This window comes from Oryctolagus cuniculus, chromosome 12 (assembly GCF_051225735.1).
Source record: "Oryctolagus cuniculus isolate XC-2025 breed Fujian yellow rabbit chromosome 12, ASM5122573v1, whole genome shotgun sequence".
In the NCBI taxonomy this organism is placed as follows: domain Eukaryota; kingdom Metazoa; phylum Chordata; class Mammalia; order Lagomorpha; family Leporidae; genus Oryctolagus; species Oryctolagus cuniculus.
The window spans coordinates 70,363,596-70,380,325 of record NC_142878.1 but is presented as its reverse complement, the minus strand read 5'-3'; the positions used below and the strand labels follow the sequence as shown (position 1 = coordinate 70,380,325).

At 40.0% G+C, this 16,730-nt stretch overlaps 1 protein-coding gene across 2 annotated transcripts in view; it reads right to left on the bottom strand.

Moving 5' to 3' along the window:
• The window catches only part of SEMA6D (semaphorin 6D), a 665,819-nt gene that overhangs the window by 240,705 nt on the left and 408,384 nt on the right, over window positions 1-16,730 (bottom strand). The window lies entirely within an intron of this gene.

Genomic DNA, 16,730 nt, shown 5'->3' with positions numbered 1-16,730 from the left:
CTAATTTTAATTTGTTACAACTTAATGAAGGTTAGATAACATCAAAGTATTTTAATTAGGGTTTCCTCATTTCTCATAAAGTTGAGAATTTTTAAACATCGATTGTGTATGTATTTCCTCCTCCATACATCATCTGTTTAAATTTTTTGTAGATTTCTTTGTCTGTTTATTAGTGATTTAATTCATTTATTTTATCTGCTCACTCATTAATTTATGTGTTCAATAAATTCTTATTGAACCTATCATATGCCAGATTCTAAGAACCTGGTGAGTCCCTAGTGGACTTATATGCTAGTGGGGAAGACAAACAACAAAAATGTAAGTAGGGGACCATCACTGTGGCACAGCAGCCAGTGGATGGGAGATCTCTTTGTCTCTCTGTCACTTTAATAAATAAAATGCATCTTTAAAATAAAGTAAGCAGTAGGCATATGTTACAATATCAGATGGTGATAAGAGCTAGGAAGAAGTACAAATTAAAGGAAAAACTAGAGAATAATGAAGAAGGGGTGGGCATTTGGCCTAGCAGTTAAGACACTGGTTAGGACACTTCCATCCCATATCAGAGTCCTGGGTCAGATTCCTGAATCCAGCTTTCTGCCAGTGCAGACACTGGAAGACAGCAGTAAGTAATAGCTCAAGTAGTTTGTGCTTTCTACTCATTTCAGAGACCTGGACTGAAATCCTGGCTCTGGGCTCTGGTCTGGCCCAGTCCTGGCCATTTTGAGCATTTGAGGAGTGAACTAGGAGATAGGAGTTTCTCTCTCTCTCTCTCTCTCTCTCTCTCTCTCTCTCCCTCCCTCCCTCCCTCCCTCTCTCCCTCTCTCCCTCCCTCCCCATCTCTCCCACCTTCCCTCCCTCCCTGTCTTTTTCTCTATCACTGTATCTCTGCCTCTCAAATAGATATTTTTTTTTTAAAAAAAAGAGAGAATAATGAGGAAGCAAGAATGTCTCTGGTGGAAGGCATGGCCAGGCATGGGCTCACAAGGAGGTCAAATTCTAGAGGACACCTGGCTGAGGGAGGGAAGTTGTAGAAGAAAAGCCTTTCAGGATTAGTAAATGAGAGCAAAGGTCACAAGGAAGAACACCCTTGAAATCTGAGGAGCATCAACTATTTTTTCTTCAGCTGTCTACTATATCCTTCAGCATTACATACTAATTTTCTTAAAGTTTATTTGAAAACATACATATATATTATTTCTCCCTGACTTGAATTTTCATTATATTTTATTTGAAAAAAAAGATTTATTTATTTCATGGGCCAGTGTTGTGGCACAGTGGGTAAAAGCCACTGCTTGAAAACACTGGCATTCCATATGGGGGGTACAGTGTCCTGGCTCCCCATTTCCTACCCTCCTTTTCCTACCCTACTAATGGCTTGGATAAGTTGACAGAAGATGGCCCAAGTGCTTAGGCCCCTTCTACCCATGTGAGAGACCTGGATGAAGCTTCTGACTCCTGGCTTCAGCCTGGCTCAGCCATGTGAAAGACTGAGGTATATATACAGAGAGACAGACAAATCTTCCATCTTTTGGTTTACTCCCCAAATGGTTGCAATGGTCATGGCTCAGTCAGGCAGAAGTCAGGAGCCAACTCCATCCAGGTCTCCCATGTGGGTTGCAGCCCCAGCACGTGGGCCATTATCTGTTGCTTTCTTAGGCACATTTTCAGGGAGCTGGATCAGGAGTGGAGAAGCTGGGAGTCAAACCCGCACTCTTATGAGATGCCAGTGTTGCTGGTGGCAGCTTAATCTGCTGCACCACAATGCCGGCCCCTGTTGTCCCATTTTCTAACTGGTTCTACACAACACAAGACTCCGGGTTTGAAGCCAGAGTTTCTAGTGCAAAATCCCATGCTCCTTTTGTTTTATCATGCCGCCTCTCTGAAATAAAAATAGAGGACTTGGACCAAATATGTGGAAACTTAATTAAAATCAGAGGCTTACACATAGACTCTTCAGCGGGAAATTTCTCTGAAAACTTTCTGAGCCCCTGCTAAGACCTGTCTATTCTTCCATGCCACTCCACAGCTGCTGTAAATGCTGGTGGCAGAATAATTCCAAACAAGCTTTGTCTTCCAACAATGACCTCATCCTGGAGAGGAAAGAGAAGCTGATATTTTCAAATCTTGTCCAAAAGAGCAAAAGGTGAGGCTCATTCATCTTCTTTTCTCCGTAACACTTTCCTGTTTTCTTCTCAAACAAAAACATCTTCCAGCTTCGTCCAGAACTCCTCAGATCTTCGTCAGGACTAACAGGCAGCCTTTACCGGATGCCACCACATGACAGGCCCTGGATGCCATTTCTTCCAGGCAGTGGACTTCTTGTAACAATCCCAGGAGAGAGCTATTTATGGCCACCATTTCCAAATGTGGGAGCTCACTGAGGTGAGGTTAAAATGTCCTGCTCATATTCACACAGTTTATAAGCAGTACGGCCCCAGTTTGAGCCAGGGGCTTCTAGTTTCTAATGTGTGCTTTCACTTTGCACTAAAGCAAAATGAACTACCTAAGAAGCTCTTAGGTATTTTCCTTTACCTCAGAAAGCCTCAAGGGCACAGCTCCGGTCCCTACATATGTGGGAGCTTGCCTCAGATGCTGAACCCCTTGTCATATGTACATTCTATGGCTCAATAACATGTAATTGGTCTAAAGCTCACTAGACTCAAGGAAACACACTCCAGTCTTATTGCTTCCTTGTCTCTTCCTCTTTTCTGTCACCTGCCTTATACTCTCTCCATTCATCACTGATGGAAGAAGAGCTATCCCTCCTACTCAACCTGGCCAAAGGAAGCTATCATGAAGTTAGCAAAGCAGGATGTTGCCCAAACACTGCTATCCAAAAGCTTTGGGAATGTCCTCTGCTTCTTGTGGACCCAGAAAATTTGTGGAACAAATTTTAAAGCTGGAAGTGACCTCAAGAGATGACCTCATCCAGCTATCTGCCTTTGTCAGTTGTCAGACATTATCTCAATACTGATGATGAGGTAACTAGGACTCTATGAGATATGTGACCAACCCAAGGTCATGTGTGGAGGAAGTGACTGTGAAGCCCTAAGGCTGTGGTATAATAAACTTTCATTTTATGATTAGAGATTTCCTTTGGAGTTTTCAGATACTTAAAAAAATGTAAACTTTATAACTCAATTATCAAACAATGGAAAAATGTGTACTGACGGAATTGACAGCTGAGACAGAAACACCAAGAGTAGAAAGAAAGTCTTAAAGGGAAGTGGAGTAATGAAGAACATACATTTTGCTGACTTCCTTTTTACACAAACTAACATATATTTTATATTCTCAGTGGCGCTTTTTTGCAATTTTACAATGATCAATTGAAAAAAAGGGAAGGTAGGAAACATTGTACACTTTACATTTGTCATCCCATTTGGATCCCTCCCAAGAAGCCCAAGAAGTAGGAACAGGTTCCCAATCCCTATCTAATCCCTTGGGTTAGATGTCTTCCAGATTCAGAATTATTCAGAGTTTGGGAAAACAATATGAATGTTGCATGTATCATAAATTATGAAACATTCCCAATACCATCTGGGACAGCATCCTATAATCAAACACATTTGTATTTCTTCAGCCAAGTACGCACATTCTCGTTAAGTGGGATTAAATGAAGACTATAAATAGCCTTCCATCAGTCAAGGAATGTTTTATGCCAACCAAGTTCAGATCAGGTCAGGTTTTAACATCAAATGAGTTATAAAAAAGATTTGTGTTTTGAGGGATTTCTGGGATTTGAAATTGTAGATAAGGGAATGGAGATCTACATTTATATCCTGTATCCTTATCATATCCGAAATGAAGAGAGACTTAGAGTTTAAATAATTGCCTACATTCCTAGAGTCCCATGCCAGAAATGGGATTGGCAGCCAAAGCTGTCAACAAGGCACTCTCCTTGTTACTATCTGCAGGAAGGGGAGTTTCTTCTCTCAAGGAGATGGTGGGTAAGGCTGTATGTGCAGGATGATGTCTGTCTTTAGTAATCTTAATAACTGCCAGAGGGCACTGCATGGGCATTACGAACACAGTACACAGATTAAAGGCCTATGAATGAAGGAATTCTACAGTTTATAAGTGAACATGAGGGACACTGGGGATGCCACAGAAATAGGGCCAGGCTTCTTTGAACTCAGAATTAAATGGTGGTCAGAAATCTCTCGAAGGAGGTAAGACAAAAGAGATGCTGATCACAGAGCTATGCTTGCACAAAGAGGTTTCCTTCTTCCTGGCGGGATGTCTTTGGAAGCATGGAGCAAGGTGTTGAGGAAGTTCCTTACCTTCTGCCACAGAATATTGGCCAAAAAGCATCACTAAGGTGGTGCTGGTGCTGACTGTGAGGATCTTTTTTTTTTTTTTTTTTTTTTGCAATTATTTTATTTTATTTGAAAGATACAGAGAGAGGTAGAGCTGGTTCACTCCCCAAATGACTGCAACGTCTAGGGCTGAGCCGATCTGAAGCCAGGAGCCAGGAGCTTCCTCCAGGTCTCCCACGTGGGTGCAGGGGCCCAAGGACTTGGGCCATCTTCTACTGCTATCCCAGGCCGTAGCAGAGAGCTGGATCAGAAGAAGAGCAGCCGGGACTCGAACCAGTGCAGGCTGGGGCTTTAACCCATTGTTCCACAGTGCTGGCCCTGACTGTGAAGATCTTATGATGGTAAACAAACTGTGTAAAAGTGATATTTTTATTAATTTTGCAAATACTGGTTAAACATCTTCTACCTGTCAACTATTGTACTATAACATACTGGTATATTAAAAAGAAAGCAAGGATTATTTTTTTCTCTCACAATATTCTCAAGAAGAGAGAAGGGCAATAGGACACACAGATGCCCACCCCCTGGCAAAGGTTTAACAGGACCTGTTCCTAGACACGTGCTCTCTGTCTCTTATGCTCTCTTCCTCCCTCTTACTCTCTCACCCTCTCCCTGCCGACCCGTTGGGCTTCCCCCACCCAGCAATAAACCTTTCCTCTAAATCTGGTGTTTGGTGTGTTTTGTGTTGGCCTTACATTGGTGCCATGACTCTGATCCAGGCTTCTCCACCGGTCTTGCTCTCCCTTCGGGGGTTTGAGCTACTTTGGAGTCCTGGATTTCTGCCAGTCACAAAATACACCCCGGAACTCCTTCCACACCAGCGAACGCTTGTGATCTCCATCTACACATCAGCCTTTCAAATCCTGAGGTAAGACACAGAACAGGGAATTCTCTCACAATGACCTTTACTTTGGGTGGTGGTTTCATTCTGCTTTATCTCGAAGTCCTGGTACCAGGCACCACAACCTCCCACGGGCCTTCCATGGGCCTTCCTCTTTCCACAGGTTGTATGCCTTACCATGGGTTCTATGCCTTCCATGGGCTGTAGGCCTTGGTCTCCAGTGGGTGTGTGGGTGACACCCCCAGTCTCTGTTCCTGTACCCTTTCTGTCAGATGGCTGTGATCTTGGGGAACACCCAATATCCATGAGTCACCATGGGAACTTCTCCGTCCCGTATTCTGTCTAACCCTTCTTCCAGTTGTTTCCTACCTTGACAACCAGTCCACATTGGACCCTGACGCTGCTGAAGATCTTTATCGCTTCTGTGAGTGTTTGGGAAAGTGGAAAAGTTTTCTATGTCTAAGCTTTCTCCTTTCTCAGCTCTAAACGTTCTCTGGCTCAGGTTCTCTTAACTTCTAAAGCCCTCGCTAAAAAGCCAAAGCCCCTTTCTTCTACGTCTGCAGCTCTGGCTCTCACTGTCTTGGCTCACTGTACCTCCCCCTCCTGCCCCAGGAATTCTGACCTTTATCTCAGAAGCAGCCCTTGTCCAAAGTCCACTCCCCCGTCTTAGCTCTGATCTTCTCTAACACCCTCTTCCCGGAGAAGCAAAGGCAAGTTTGGGAACCGCCAGTCTCCACGCCTTCACCCTCCAGCCCTGGCCTTCCAACTGGTCTTTGCCCCTCCCCATTCTGTTCCAATTTTACCACAAAAATAGCAAGGGAGTGGTGATTCCATCCTTCAGAGCTCCCTGTTAACTGTAAAACAAATTAGGTATCCCTTGGGGCTGGTGCCGTTGGCTCACTTGGTTGGTCCTCCGCCTGCGGCGCTGGCATCCCATATGGGCGTCAGGTTCTAGTCCCGGCTGCTCCTCTTCCAGGCCAGCTCTCTGCTGTGGCCCGGGAGTGCAGTGGAGGATGGCCCAAGTGCTTGGGCCCCTGCACCCGCAGGGGAGACCAGGAAGAAGCACCTGGCTTCTGGCTTCGGATAGGCGCAGCACTGGCCGTAGCAGCCATTTGGGGCATGAACCAATGGAAGGAAGACCTTTTTCTCTGTCTCTCTCTCTCACTGTCTATAACTCTACCTGTCAAATAATAATAATAAAAATAAAAATTCCAAATTCTTTGGACTTTGGTATTTCCAGTTGGGACCCTGGAAATGTCAAAAGATATATCTCTCATCTTGTAGAGACACCAATTAATCAGGTTATTTGGATTATATTAAAGGTACTGTCAAGATGTGAAGTGGTGCTAAATTTTAAGTTTTGATAATATAAAATGTTACTGGTACAAATGTCTGGAAGTTAAAAAGTCTAATGATCTTGTGTTACCAGGAATGATGGTTATTTTAACGAGAAAGGCTCAGAGGCCTAAAAGGGTTAAATGTTTTGTAAAATCCTACAGGTGCTTTCAAAAATACTGGGTGGAGTAAGCAAGTGCCTCTTGTTGGTTAATGAGTTTATAATTTTATTTTATTTATTTATTTTTAAAGATTTATTTTATTTATTTGAAAGACAGTTACATAGAGAGGTCTTCAATCTGCTGGTTCACTCCCCAGATGGCCGCAATGGCAGGAGCTATGCTGATCCGAAGCCAGAAGCCAGGAACCTCCTCCAGGTCTCCCATGTGGGTGCAGGGGTCCAGGGACTTGGACCATCTTCCGCTGCCCTCCCAGGCCACAACAGAGAGCTGGATCAGAAGAGGAGTAGCCAGGAGCAGAACTGGCATCGGATGCCAGCACCTCAGGCCAGGCCGTTAACCCACTGTGCCACAGCGCCGCCCTGAGTTTATAATTTTAAAAGTGGCTATTTAAAGTCTTGTCATCCACAGTTTTGTATATCAGATTTGCTGCTTATAAAACTAAACACTGTTGGCTCTGTGTTTAACTGTCCTCCTATCGGTTCTGAGGGTTTTTTTTTTTTTTCCAGTGACTCCTAGTGTATTCAGTACTTTGGGATGGCTCTGTAAGCAGATGAAGCCAATAATGCACTACAGGTTCCAACTGAGAGAAAGTATGATTAATCATGGTTACTAGGAGCAAGAAGTAATTTGAATCAATTGGTAATTTAAAAAACAGTTAAAGATTTTAAGAAGCTATTACTGAAACTGCTTTACTGTTCTCTCTTGTATCTTATATGTGTATACATACTGTATGTCTACATGGGAAACTTTATTAAGAACTCTATTTTAATTGACTTATAGATAAAATATTGCTCATAAATTTAAACTGCTAAAATTAATCGAAGGTACATTTTTTATTCATGTAACCTGAATCTCTGTATTAGATGTTCTAAATTTGTTGGTAGAAAGAAACTAAAAATGTTTTTACATGTTTGTGCTTGAGCTTGCTGGTCGAACAAGCTACACCATGTTAACTATTTAAGAGATGTTTCCAAATACAGGTATTCTTAAAATTTATAGAAGGCACTGGACCTTCTGGTAAGTGTTTTCATAAGTTGTTATTTAACAGTTGAAATTGCTTGCTAAGTTTTCATTTGATATTGCTATTGTCAGTAAGTGTCCTGGGAAGCCTGACTTGTTCCCTCATTTCTCTATTCTCTCTAAGATGAGAAACTGACTCTATCCTGGAGGACTCTCCAAGAGGCACAGTATGATTTTTAGATCTTATAAAAGCGATGGCTAACATTTTCTGTAATAATAGCATAGCCAAAAGGAGAGCTTAAATTGTGATCTCACAGCAAGATCTACTTTGCCACGGGCACAGTAAACAGGCACAACCTCCCTTTCAGACCAAAAACAGGGAAAGTTTTAAAGTGAGGACATAGCTTTCCTCATGGGCATTGTCTACCTCACAGAAAAACCAGTATCAGAACATGCCTGTGACTATAGACTTCTAGTGTAGGCCACAAAGATTAGAGATGGGAATGAGCACCCCCTTGACTTGCATCCTCTGGTCTGCTTTAACAAAATCTAGGAGGAAGAGAAAGCTAGGCACCAGAAGCAATGTAAAGGTAAATGGCAGGCCTATTAATGGCTGCTTTGTGCAGTGATCTGCCATCAAGGAGACCCAACAGGCCAGTCCACTACAGTGGCTTTCAATGTGGTAAGCCTGGGCTTCAGCAGAAGTCAGCTTATGAGGAGCCCTGGCAGCTCTGCCAGCCAAGAGTTACGCCACTGGAAATGGAACTGCCCTGGTATTGAAGGCCTTCAGGTCAGAGCCACGGATCTTGTCAGCTCTAAGCTGAAAAGCCCTTCACTTGGCTCAGCTTCCGAAGCAACCATCACTCCTGAGGGGATGGCCAAGTAGGGTCAGCAACACTGCAGGCAGAACTGTAAATTTCCTGTTAGAGATGCCACCTGCATTCACCTGGCCAGCTCTCCTCCCAGGCCAGCTAGGTAATGGAAGTCAACAGGGTGTGTTCCCTAACGAGGTTTATACCTCCCTTATGATGTACCCTATGTGAAGAGATAGACAGGCCTGGAACTCATATTGGCAAGGCCTTAAAGCCCACCTGATTACTATCAGGCCCCCTCTATCAGTTTCTGTTTGTCTCTCAATCGGAAAACTTATTAATGGCTTAGACAGCATCTTCCTTGGGTCTTCCAATTATGACTCTGTCCTTTGTTCTAGACCCTGTCTAGCCCATTTACAGCTTCATTTCTTTGTAATCATAGCCTCTACTCTAATATCAATGGTTCTGCTCCTGACCTGTGTGTATTGATGGTCCTCTCCCCCACTTAATGTTGTATGATGATTAAGAATTTTTCTATGGACAAACCCCTCCACCCACAGGAAACGAGCAGCCTTTCTCCCAGTCTTGGTTAGGATCAGCTTCGCAGCCCCACTCTCCTTACTACTGATCTCAGGAACAGCATTGGGCCACAACATTATCTCGAACAACCGACTGCAAAACAACTTCGACAGTTACAAGAGGAGGTCACTAGGTCCATTGAGACCTCAGCTGATGCCATCTGAGGTCTGCAAAGCCAGATCACCTCACTAACAACATGGTACTATGGGATAGACAGGTCTTAACAGTATTGTTATTATGTTAACCAATCAAGCCAGATAAAACCACATCCATCAAACAGTCTTCACTAGGGTTCAAAGGATACCCTCCCTCCTCCCCCAATTTCCTTTCCTCTATGAAATCCTCTTCTTACTTGGTTAATGCCGCTACTAGGAACATTGGCTGCTATTCTCACCCTGTCTTTTCTATTATCTTGGCTGTTTGTTTACAGGAGGTGAAATGAAATAAATCTTTCACTAACCAGGCGGTCAACTAAATGCTACTTCAAGGATATACTCTGCTCCCCACCCAAGAGATTGTGGCTTGAGTCATCACCCCATGCTAGCAGATAGTAACCCGTTGTCCCATGTCAGCAGGAAGTAGCTCTAGATACAAATCATCATCCCTCCACCCCTCCTGGACTTTTGGGGCTGATGTAATCCCATACAACACTTACTTTATAAAAAAACAAAAGTGGAGAGTATTAGTAAAGTGGAGTAGTCTTATCTGTGGTGCCATCTATACCCCAGATGCTATCTTGCACATTAGGCTTTGGTCCTAAGCCCTATGGCACAACCACAGGTGTCAGCTCCACCCAACCCTAATGGGATTTGCTGCTCCTACCTCCCTGGTCACTTCCCGGCAAAGGTTTAACAGGACCTGTTCCAGAACACGTGCTCTCTCTCTTACACTCTCTAACTCTCTTGCCCTCTCCCCCTGGCCTATCTGGCTTCCACTACCCAACAATAAACCTTTCCTCTTAAAAAAAAAGACACACAGAGAGTACAAAGTAGAGAATGAATAAGGTCAGAAGAAAACTATTAATAAAAGCTTTCCTGGAAGTTCTAAGCGTGGTCATCTAATCATAACATTCTGCAAGTGCTCTGGAGACGACTAGTGAAGAAAGGGAGAAAGGTGGTCTTTATAGGAAGGGACATGTTGAGTCAAGGCTGGCTAACATTCAAATAGCTTTTTGTTTAGATTCTTGTTTAGAAAAGTGGCATACAATGGCATGTATTTATTTCTCTAACTCTTCAAATTGTTCTCTTGAATTTTAATGGAAATTTTCAACTGAAAAATTCAGTAATTTTATGTATAAAAGATTGTACAACCATCAAAAAATCTTGTTTTAGAACATTTCTATCACTCAATAAAAATTTCCTGAACTCATCTGTAATCAAATCTTCCTCCTACTCCTAGCCCCAGGCATTTATTTGCCTTTTCCAAAATTAAACAGTTGAGTTGAAATAGATGAAATAAATGAAATCATATATGTAGTCTTTTGGATCTGTTATCTTTCAATTAAAATAACACTTTTTTGTTCATTAATTTCACAGCATATTTCAGTAATTTCTTCTTTTAGTTCTTGGATAGGATTTCAATAAATGGATATCTCACTATGTATTTATATATTCACCAGTTAATGAACATTTTGGTAATTTACAATCTTTGGCTATTGTGAATAAAGCTATGGATATTATTAGATAAGTTATTGTTTGGATTTTTTATAGATTTATTTTATTTATTTGAAAGACAGAGTTACAGAGAGAGGTAGAAACAGAGAGGTCTTCCATCCACTGGTTCACTCCCCAGATGGCTGCAATGGCTGGAGCTGTGCCGCTCTGAAGCCAGGAGCCAGGAGTTTATTCTGGGTCTCCCACGTGGGTGCAGGGGCCCAAGGACTTGGGCCATCTTGCACCATTTTCCCAGGCCATAGCAGAGAGCTGGATTGGAAGAGGAACAGCCAGGACTAGAACAGGCACCCATATGGGATGCCGGTGCTTCAGACCAGGGCTTTTAACTCACTGCGTCATGGTGCCGGCCACTGGATATATGTTTTAATTGGTCTTAGGTATATTATTAAGTTTTCTAAGATTTCCAGGTGTTACAGAAATTTACATTGATGTTTTTAAGACACTAAAATTATTTATAAAGTAGCTGTACCATTTTACATTTTCATCAGCAAGATATGTTTTCCAGTTTCTAACACTTTGTTTTCTTTTATGTTACAATTATTGTACTGTGTATATCTTTGAGATTTTAATTTACATTTCTCTAATGACTAATTATAGAGCACATTTTTATGTAATTATTGGCCATGTTCATGGCTTTTTGGGTACAATGTCTATTCAATTTTTATCAGATATATAAGTTTAAAATATTTTTCCCAGTTTCTAGCTCATGTTTTCAGCCTATTAAAGATAATCTTTGAGACACAAAAGGTATTCATTTTAATTAATTAAGTCTTAACTGTTTTCTTTTATGACTCTAACTTATAAGTTTAAGAACTCATTGATTGACTAAAGTTAATCATTTGGGTTCTTATAGTTTTGGTTCATGATGCATTCGTAAGTTGATTTTTTAGTACAACATGAGGTAATAATCTAAGTTTATTTTATTTTTTGCAAACAGGTATATAATTTTCCAAGAACCATTTTTTGAAAAGACTATTTTGTCTCTCTATTGAATTGTCTTTGTACTGCTACTGAAAATAGTTGTCTATGTTTATGTCAGTATGTTTCTGGACTCTACTTTGTTTCATTGATTGAGTTCTTCATCTTTATGATAACACCCCAATGTCTGATTACTGTGGTTTTATAATCTATTTTCAAGTCAGATAATATTAGCGTCCAATTTTGTCATTTTAAAAAAGTTTTGTTTGCCTTTTTAGGTCCTTTGAATTTTAGAATAAGTTTTTCAATTTCTATTTTAAAAATGTCTGTTGGGATAATGACACAAATTGCATTGAATTTATAGAGCAATTCAGAGAAAATTGGTATCACGAAAATATTGTCTACAAATCCATAGGAATGAAATTTTTTTATTCATTTATATATATTTTATATATATATTCTCCAAAGTTTTCAGAAAAATTGTGTAGTGTTTAGTATATAAGTCTTGCAGTACATTTGTTAAGCTTATTATTATTTAGCATTTCATGTTTTGGGGGATGCAATTTTTAAATAATTCCATCATTCTTTTTTTAAAAAAGATTTTATTTATTTATTTGAAAAGCAGAGTTACAGAGAGAGAGAGTGACGGAGAGAAAGGTCCTCCATCTGCTGGTTCACTCCCCAAATGGCCAGAGTTGAGCAGATCCAAAGCCAGGAGCCAGGAGCTTCCATGTGGGTGCAGGGGCCCAGGTACTTGGGCCATCTTCCACTGCTTTCCCAGGCCATAAGCAGAGAGCTGGATTGGCAGAGGAACAGGCGGGACTCAAACCAGTGCCCATATGGGGTGCTGGCGCTGCAGGCAGAGGCTTAGCCTTCTATGTCACAATACCAGCCCACTAATTCCATTTTTAGTTTTATGCTTTCTGGTGTGTAGAAATATAATCAATCATCGTCATAGAATCAGTTAGAAGTTGTTCCTTCTTCGATGTTCTGAAGGAGTTTGTATAGAATCAGCATTCATTTTTTTAAAACTACCTTGACCTTGGCTTCATTTTGTGGGAAGATTTAAAATTTCTTATTCAATTCTTTAAATAGCCACTGGTTTACTCAAATATTACACTTCATTTTAGGGCAGTTATGGTAAAGTATTCACTTGAAATTCATTTGCTTTATCTCCTTTGTGTCAATTATTGGCATAAAGTTGTTGTACTACTCCCTCATTATCCTTAGAAATTACTGTGATCAATGATGAAGTCTCTATTTTCCTATTGATTTTGGTAATTTGTGCCTTTTCTCTTATTTTATTGGTCAGTTTAGCTGTTCATCAATTTTTTAAGTCTTTTCAGGGAAATTTATTGGGTTTACTTTCTCTATTGCTTTTGTTTTCAATTGATTTCTGCTCTAATCGTTATTGTTTCCTACTTTTTGCTTACTTTGATTTTAAATTTCTCTTATTTTTAGTTTCTTAATGTGTCATTCTAAACTATGTAATTTGAAACTTTGCTTCTGTTCTGCTATGGCTCTATAAAGTTATATATTTCCCTCTAGGCACAGTTTGAGTTACACTCCATAAATTCGATATTTGGTTTTTGTTTAAGCTACTAACAGACCAAGTTTAATTTCTTTGGAATGTCTTCTTTGATCCATGTATGTAATATATCAAATCCAAGGATACTATAAGCATCTTAACAGCATAATATACTTTTAAAATATTAATGTAGAATTGATAAAATAAATTGATAAAATATAGAAACTTTGCTACAATATCTCTTGTGCCATTCTGTTATATATAAGTATCGATACAGAGTATTTTATTTATCACTTTTCACAGTCTTACAGAAATCTAAAAATTATTTATTTTCACTTTACTTGAAAGGTAGAGACAGAGATAAAGATCTTCCATCTGCTGGTTCACTCCTAAAATATCCACAACAGCCAGGGCTGGGCAGGCCAAAGCTAGGAGCCAGGAATCCAATCCAAGTCTCCCATGTGGGTGGCAGGAATCCAAATACCTGAGCCATCAAATGCCACCTCCAAGCATGTTCATTAGCAGAAGGTTGGATCGGAAGTGGAGCTGAGATTTGAACCAGGCACTCAAATATAGGATTACAGGTACCCCAAGCAGTGTCTTAACTGCTAAGCCAAACACTCACCCCACAATCCTACATATTTAAAGAAAATATGTATCTATTGAATATCCATAGTTAACATTTTCTGTACGCTTCAGTGTTTCCTTAAGATTTGTGTTACTCTCTGATGTCATTTCCTTTCAATGTGAATGATTTCCTTAAATATTTATTGTACGATATATCTGCTAGCAGCACATTCTTTCAGTTTTGGTTTATCTAGAAATACCTCTATTTCACCTTCACTTTTGAAGGATGGTTTTGCTGAGCATAGAATATTTGGTTGACAATTTTTTTTCCCTCTCAGTTGAAGATATCATGCAAATGACTTCCAGGCTCAGTTGTCTGGTGATAATCCAACTGTTAATCACTCTCCTGCAAGTGATGAGTCAGTTTCCTCTTGCTGCTTACAAGATTATTTCTTTTTCTTTGACTTATAAACACTTTGCATATAATATGTCCAGATGTGCATCTCCTTGAGCTTTTCTATATGAGACTCATTGAATTTGTTGGATCTGAAGATTACATTTTTAAAATTAAATTTGATGTTCTAAACCACGATTTCCTCAATTTTTTTTTTTCTGTTGTGTATTAGTTTCCTGAACTCTTGTAACAACTTGCCACAAATGAGGGAGCTTAGACAGCGGGAACCCATTGTATCACAGCTCTGAAGGATTGAAGTCTGAAGTAAAGGAATTGGCAGGATTAGTTCTTTCTGAGGAATGTGAGGGAGAATCTAGCCCATGCCTATGTATAGGTTTTTTTGCTTTCCCTGTGTCATCACATTATCTTCCCTTTCTGCATGTCTTTATGTGTGTCCAAATTCCCTTTCATAAGAATAGCAGTTATATTGGATTAGAGAATACAATACTGACTTCATCTTAACTTGTTCTTCTGCAAAGATTACAAATGCTGCTGAGGATGTGGGGAAAAAGGTACCCTTATCCACTGTTGGTGGGAATGTAAATTAGTAAAGCCACTATGGTATGAAGATACCTCAGAAATCTTAAAATAGACTTACCATATAACCCAACTATCTCACTCCTGGGAATCTACCCAAGGGAAATGAAATCAACATATGAAAGAGTTATCTGTACCCCCATGTTTATTGCAGCTCAATTCAAAATAGCTAAGACATGGAATCAACCCAAATGCTGTCAACTGAAGACTGCATAAAGAAATTATGGGATAGGTACACCATGGACTACTATACAGAGTTTAAAAATGAAATCCAGTAATTTACAACCAAATGAATGATTCTGGAAAGCATCATATTTAGTGGAATAAGCCAGTTCCAAAGGGACAAATATCATATATTCTCCCTGACCTGTGATAATTAATAGAGCATGTAAAAGGCAATCTGTAGAAATGAAATTGACTCTTTGAGAAGCAATGACTTGAATAGTCCTTGTCTTGACTATTGAGGAACAGTTTTTTTTTATATACTATTTGTTGAACTTTTAACATAGAGTTAAACATATGCATATAAAGTCAAAGGAAAACAGATCTCAGTGAAAAATAAGAGTGGGAATAAGTGAGGGAGGAGGAAGATGTGTGGGAGTATGAGTGGGAGGACAGGCACAGTGGGAAGAATCACCATGTTCCTAAAGTTAATTATGAAGTGTATGAAGTTTGCAACTACAAAGCTGTATAGTTCTGCATACATTCCTACAGACTTACTTCTAATGGTTTAGTTTAAAAACTTGCCATAGGACCCCAAATCCCCTTAGGCTGGGTGGTAAAAATACCATCTTAATTGTTAAAGTGATCGTATGGATAGGATTGAATGTCTGGTAATAATAATAGGTAGAATTAAAAAGGAGTGAATGTTCCAACATGGGAAGCAGTCCACATAGCCGACTCATAGAATGACAATCACTTTAAATGGCACTCTGACCTCAGAATTAGCCCTTAAGGCAATCTGGTCTGGCTGAAAAGCCCATGTGAGCATTTCAGGCATGGAAAGCCAAGACACTGTGGCAAAAAAAAATGTTCTACATGAAGGACCTTGGTGGGTGGGACCCCACTGGAAAGAAGCAATCATCAAAGGAGGTACTTTTATCTGAAGGGAGGAGAGAACTTCCACTTTGCTTATGGCTTTGTCTGAATACTGATGGTGTTTGTGGATTCAAAAAGCTTCCATATCCTAGAGAGCTCATGTCAAGAGCCTCGGGTGATCACTGACATCATACATAAAAGTGTTACTTGTTAAATTAACAACAGGAGTCACTGTGCACTAAATTCCCATGCAGATCCTCTCTTCAAAGAGTTTTATTATGTCTAAGTTCTTGCAAAAGATATATCATTCTTGGGTGCTTCTTTAAAGTTTATTAAGTTTACAAAAAAGAAATGAAATTAATTTTAAGATGCAATGACTTTGAACAGCCCTTGTTTCAACTGTTGAGGAATAGTTTTTGTTGTTGTTTTCATGCGAACTGTTGAACTCTTTATTTAGTATAGAGTTGGTCTTCTATGTATAAAATTAATTGAAAATGGATCTTAGTTGGGAAGGGTCTGGGGATTGGAGAGGTAGGAGGAGGAGGAGTGGGAGAGTGGGTAGGAGGGCCAGTATGGTGGGAAGAATCACTATATTCCTAAAGTTATACTTATGCAATGCATGAAGTTTGTATTCCTTAAATAAAAGGTTTCTTTTTTTTGGGGGGGGGAGCGGATAAAGATCACATTCCAAAAAGAAAAACAAAGATTGTATTCACATGTCCTGGGAGTTAGGACATTAATATCACTTCTGTGTCAGAATACAACCCTTTAATAGGCTCTTTTCAACCCTTCTTCTCTAGAACTTAAATTGCATATGATGGCATGCCAGATGTTGTTCCACAGATATCTGAGGCTCTGTTCATTTTTCTTCATTTGTTCTGTGTTCTTCAGACACAGCAATGTCTATGATTTATTCTCAACTTCATACTTCTTTTCTTCTTCCATCTCAAATCTGCTCTTGAGCCATCTTGTGAAATTTTTATT